Source organism: Ictalurus furcatus, chromosome 2 (genome assembly GCF_023375685.1).
Source record: "Ictalurus furcatus strain D&B chromosome 2, Billie_1.0, whole genome shotgun sequence".
In the NCBI taxonomy this organism is placed as follows: domain Eukaryota; kingdom Metazoa; phylum Chordata; class Actinopteri; order Siluriformes; family Ictaluridae; genus Ictalurus; species Ictalurus furcatus.
This window is the reverse complement of record NC_071256.1, coordinates 32,446,932-32,453,362: the sequence shown is the minus strand read 5'-3', so window position 1 is coordinate 32,453,362 and position 6,431 is coordinate 32,446,932. Positions and strand designations below refer to the sequence as shown.

The window sequence follows — 6,431 nt, the reverse complement described above, 5'->3', positions numbered from 1 at the left end:
GCACCTCCAGGGCTGCGGGTTCGATTACCGCATCCGCCCTGTGTGCGCCGAGTAGCAGACATTCCACAACATTAAATGTAACTCTAAATGGTTAAAAATATGACATTTTCCATCCATCTTTGGCGGCTGTGGCTCAGGTGGTAGAGAGGGTTGTCCACTAATCGTAGAGTTCGATTCCCGGCCCACATGACTCCACATATTGAAGTGTCCTTGGGCAAGACACTGAACCCCAAGTTGCTCCTGATGGCAAGTTAGCGCATGGCAGCTCTGCTACCATTTGTGTGTGTGTGTGTGTGAATGGGTGAATGAGACACAGTGTAAAGTGCTTTGGATAAAAGCGCTATATAAGTGCAGACCATTTACCATCCTTCTTCTATACCGCTTATCCTACAGGGTCGCAGGGAACCCGGAGCCCATCACAGGGAGCATCAGTCACAAGGCGGCGTACACCCTGGACAGGGTGCCAATCCATTGCAGGGCACGATCACACAGACATTCACACACCCATTCATACACTATGGATACTTTGGACATGCCAATCAGCCTACCATGCATGTCTTTGGACTGGGGGAGGAAACCGGAGTGCCCGGAGGAAACCCCCGCAGCACGGGGAGAACATGCAAACTCCGCACACACAGAGCCACGGTGGGAATCGAACCCCCTCGACCCTGGAGGTGTGAGGCGAACGTGCTAAACACTAAGCCACCGTGCGCCCCCCTATATAACATGTTGTACATTAATTAAAAAAAACACAATAATTGGAAAATTGGTATAAGTGGAAATGTGTATAACTGGAATGTGGTAGCTAGAAGAGGATTAAAACACGTCGGGACGTGCTATTATTGGAAAATAATCAACTTCTGGTGCAGTAAATTGTCCTGTCTTTTAATCGTTACTTGTCATGTTTGAACATATCTGGCAACCCTGACCGCAGGGTTACAGTTTACAGAGGTACGTTAACGGTAGGAAGGTATACAGAATGTGTAGCAGAATCAAAACATGGAGCCAAGTTAGTTTAAAATGTGATGTAATCATGTTAACATGGACCAGAATCTCAAAAGACTGTTTCCAACATCTTGTTGAAATCCATGCCACGAATAATTGAGGCTGCTTTGAGAGCAAAGGGAGGCCCTACCCAGTATTTAGTGTTCCTAATAAAGTGTCCAGCGAGTATACAGACAATATCCTTTATACTATTGGTAATTTCCATGGGCATAATAATGGAGTAGAGTTCAAATCACTTAAATATACAGTGAAGTAGGTCATACAGGGGGCATCCAGATTTGAACTAGCAACCTCCAAATGCTCTGCCACTGAACTATACCCCCATGACCATGCGAACTTGTGCTATGTCTGCCCTTGCTTTTACTATTGGTAATGGTATAGCTATGGGCATAATAATAGTGTAGCGTGTAAGTCATGTAAGGTTCTGGGTGGAGAGTCAGACAGGGGGAACCTGTAATTAAAGCAGGGACCATTTACTCTGCAATCAAACACCCTACCACTGAGCTATACCCCCTCAGCCAAGTGACCTTGAGTGACCTTGAGTGACATCATCTGCTTCCTAATGGGATATATCATTCTAAAGCAATTTACACTCGTGATATTCATATCGCAGTAACGGCTGATGGAGAAAAAAAATCCCATGGTGCCATAGTGCTGTGGTACTGTCTACAAATAAAATCCTTTATAATTTTGGTGATTTCCATTGGGATTTTAATGTTGTAAACTGTAAAGCAGTTTACATGGATTTGAACTGGGGGACTCCTGATCTGCAGTAAATTGCTCGAACACTAAGCTAAGACCCAGTGAAAATGCATAAGTGTATTCTATGTGTATTCCAGTATTCCATGTGTTTCTAACTGGACATCATTGTAACACAATTAAATCTCAAGCTTGTCATTTTACAGCATTACTGGCAGGGACGGACTTAGCAATTGGCATAGGTAGGCAACCGCCTTGGTCCACCAGAAGCCAAAACAGAAGCCAAAACCCCCAAAACTTAACTGCATTTTAATATTAAATTACACTAAAGCAACAATAGTCTCAATTGTCTCAAATTGCTTGGTATGATTGATGATTGATTGCCTACCGTACCTGCAATCCGGGGCGGATTTAGGGATTTGAGAGCAAATTTAGTGATTTGAGGGCCTTAGGCAAAATCTATATATTTTATAAGGCCCTATTCAGTGTTTTAAGATTGATATTTAAATTTTCAGCATGTTATTTAACATGAATAATTAAATGTATACAATTTTTTAGGGGTCCCTTAGCTTCTGAGGGCGCAAGGTGGTTGTCTACCTTTTCTTAGTGCTGTGTCTGCCCCTGCTTTATACTATTGGTATTGCTATTAGCATATTAGCATTCTATTTGAAAAGCAATAGAATACACAGAGTACCCAAATGATACCCTGTCTGTGTTAATTTTTTTTTAAATAAGCCACATAACAGAACTGGGTGGAAAGTCAGAGAGGGGGCACCAGGAATTGAACCAGGGACCTCTTGATCTGCAGTCAAATGCTCTACCACTGAGCTATACCCCCTTGGACAAGTACATGCTGACATGTACAATGTCTCGCTACAATTAGCACCCATATACAATTCCATATATTCTTTAAGGCTAGAATTAAACAAATACGGGTAGTTTCTAACCTGCACTCGTTTCCGTCTCTTCCGTTTATTGTTTTTTCTTCAACTACCTTGAGAATGAACGGCCCTGGGTCACTGTTGCCACCTTGTGGAACAACTAAATAGTGCAAAATAATTAAATGCGCATGTGCGTACAAAGTACGTGAGGTTAGAGAAATCGGGCGGCTCATGTACTCCACTGATGACGAAATTTGCGTCACACGTACTGTACGCTATTCCTAGCATACGCGCAAGAAGTGGCTTTTTGCTTAATAATTGACTAGAGTGCAAATCACTTAAATAACATTAGGCAGCAGCTTGGAGAGGAAACACCCAGATTTGAACTGAGGGTCAGTCAAGTGCTCTACCACTGAGCTATACCCCCACAACCTAAACTGCATTTATATCATTTATATCTCAAACTGGTTTCATGAACATGAGTTCAATTTTGTATAAAATGAGTTCTTTTTATAAATAAAGCCCCCCAAGCCTCCCCTATCATGTGGCAAGCCCCCCCGCCCCCCATTTTGGAGGAGACCAGGTATAATGATTATCTATGCTATATAAAATCTATCTATATATAATCTAATGTACAACCTGTTTTGATAGATAGATGGATAGATAGATGGAGTTTTTTGCTTTTGTGCTTTTGTACTTTCTAGGTAGAGAACTAGGTTGTAATAACTTGTACTATTTAACATGTAAAACATGTTGCATTCCATTCATCTTGCATTCTAAAAACATTCGCATATGAATTATGTAAATTGGGACGAAGGTCGCGTCTCGTTATCCATGACATTGTTAAATCAATCAGTGGGACACCTGCGCTTGCTTCTTTTTACATTCACGTCTATGTCAGTTGCCGTGCGATCACCGGAATGTGCTGCTCCGGGTCTCAGCCACTCACTGAACAGTGCAGACGCAGAGAGAGGTGTGAGTGCAGCGGGAAAGCAAGACCTTGCGCTTGCAGGACAGCACTGACTGGCAACATTTGGAAAGTTGCTAAGGTTTGTCCAAAAAGTTGCTAGATTTGTCGTCAGGCGCTTTTTGCAAAAAAAAAAAAAGTTGCTAAAGGGGTTTGAAAAGTCGCTAAGTTGGCAACACTGGTCTGCACTGACAGCTAGATAAAAGGCAGGCTAAGCTCCGCCTCTCCCCAGCAAAAAGAAATACAGGGAACGCAGGGTTTTTCATTTATGCTGTTTGTGACTTTTTAATGTGTATTGTTTAAATCCATGTTGTCAATCAATAAAAGAAAAAGTTTTTTTTAACAAGCTGGCTGAACTTGCGCCACAGTTAATTGTGGTGAGATTTTTAGGCTATTTAAAGTTTTTAGGCTATTTAAAGCTTCATCTTCCTCGCCTTTTCTTTGGCATATCTGGCGACTACCTTGTCCTTGTCAATGTCCATTTCTCTTTTGATGCAGAGCAGTGCTAAATTTGACAGCCGCGACTCACCCATGCTTGACCGCAAGTAACTTTTGGTGAGTTTCAGATGGCTAAAAGTTCTCTCTGCCTGTTACTGTTCTAAAGGGAAATGACACATATGTAAAAAATTGCAACACACAATTTAGTAGCCTGCGATGTAATGATTTTTTAAGCAATTTTGTAATAAAATGATTTGGAATGGACATTTGATCTATGTTTTCTTACTAAAAAAGAAAATAAATTGACAAATCTTCATGATCTGTAGGGGCCACTCAAGAAGGTGGGCCCAGGGTTGTCCCCCCCATAAAAATTCCACCAATGACACATCCTGAAATGGGTATTCATTTTGAGAGTGAGCAAATGTTAATAGGTTATTAGATAAACGACCAAAATGCGTCCCAGTGTGGACTTGAAGTTCACCTTAAGCCATACACACCACACATGGGACATATAGCCCAAGCCCAGTCTTCAAAGGAAATGCATGCTGAGTGCTGGCAATTAAATCTGCAAATGTTTTCTTACTGCATTCTTCACAAGACTCAAGAATGTGGCCTTTCATTCTGAGTCGACTGAACTGCACTAAACTGCAGCTGCGCACCTCGACCGCACGAGGGCGCTAAAGCTGATCTGAGCTGCATCAAAAAATTTCTGCTCAGGTATGGTGGCCAATCAATCATCAATCATACCAATCATCTCTTGAAAGCCACAGACTATTTGAGTGTTGTTGCTGACCATGTGCATCCCTTCATGGCCACAATTTACCCATCTTCTAATGGCTACTTCCAGCACAATAATGCAGCACGTTATAAAGCAAAAGTCATCTCAAACTGGTTTCATGAACATGAGTTTCAAGTGATTTATCAGTGGCCTTCCAAGTCACTGGATCTGAATCCAATAGAAAAATTGAGATGTGGTAGAATGGGGGATTCGCAGCATGAAAGTGCACCTGAAAAATCTGCGGGAGTTAATCATGTTAACACGGACCAGCACCTCAAAGGAATGTTTCAAACATCTTGTTGAATCCATGCCACGAATAACTGAGGCTGCTTTGAGAGCAAAGGGAGGTCCTACCCAGTATTAGTATAGTGTTCCTAATAGAATGTTCAGCGAGTGTATAGAAAATATCCTTTATACTATTGGTAATTTCCATGGGCATAAAAATTGAGTAGAGTACAAATCACTTAAAAGACACTGAGATTTTAATGTTATATTACTCTATTGCAACAATTGTCTCAATAGTCTCAAATAATGGCATTCAAGCGATGACTGATTGGTATGACTGATGATTGATTGGCCACCATACTTGTAATCAGGGCCAGATTTAGTGATTTGAAGGCGCTTGGCAAAATGTACATATTTTATAGGGCCCTATTCAGTGTTTTAAGATTGATATTAAAATTTTCAGCATATGCTATTTAGCATTAATAATTAAAATATGTATATAATTTCCAGGGTGCCCTTGGCTCCTGAAGGTTTGTGGTTTTCTACCTTTGGTTAGTGCTATGTCTGCCCCTGCTTTATGCTAAGGTTGATGGTATAGCTATAGGCCAGAGGTGTCCAATCTTATCCAGAAAGGGCCGGTGTGGGTGCAGGTTTTCATTCCAACCAAGCAGAAGCCACACCTAAATCTATTGAAAGCCAAGATCAACTGATTAAACAGGTGGAATCAGGTGTGCCTCCTGCTTGGTTGGAATGAAAACCTGCACCCACACGGGCCCTTTCCGGATAAGATTGCCCACCCCTGGTGTAGAGTGTAAGTCACTTAAAGGTACTGGGTTGTAATTGTCAGACAGGGGGGCACCCAAATTTGAACCAGGGACCTCTTGGTCTGCAGTCAAATGCTATACCCCCTTGATAGGGATATTTAAATTTTTAATTTAATTAGTTCTTTATTATTTAGCATAACATAGCATTAAAATGCAGCATCTATCATGAGGTTATAGCTCAGTGGCAGAGCATTTGGCTGCAGCGCAAGAGGTCCCCTGTTCAAATCTAGCTGCCCTTTCTCCAAGTTGCATCACTGTGTCTTTTAAGTGATTTGCACTCTGCTCCATTTTTGTGAAGTGGGGCCTACATGGATCGGACTTGTTTGTCCAGCACATCCCACAGATGCGTGATCAGATTGAGATCTGGGGAATTTGGAGGGCAAGTGAACACCTTGAACTGTTTGTCATGTTCCTCAAACCATTCCTGAACAATTTATTGCAGTGTGGCAGGGCGCATTAACCTCCTGAAAGATGCCATTCCCATTAGGGAATACTTACGTTTTTCCTGCTTCAAACACATCGACCTGAGAGCTGACTGTTCACTTGCTGCCTAATATATCCCACCCCTTGATAGATGCCATTTTAACAAGATAATCAATGCTCTTCACTTCCCC

General features: G+C 41.8%; 1 non-coding gene across 1 annotated transcript; it reads right to left on the bottom strand.

Annotated features, from left to right (window-relative positions):
* Positions 1-2,470: 2,470 nt before the first annotated feature.
* On the bottom strand, positions 2,471-2,542 carry trnac-gca (transfer RNA cysteine (anticodon GCA)). Its single transcript has one exon. It is a non-coding gene; the product is annotated as a tRNA-Cys (tRNA).
* Between the last annotated feature and the right edge of the window lie 3,889 nt (positions 2,543-6,431).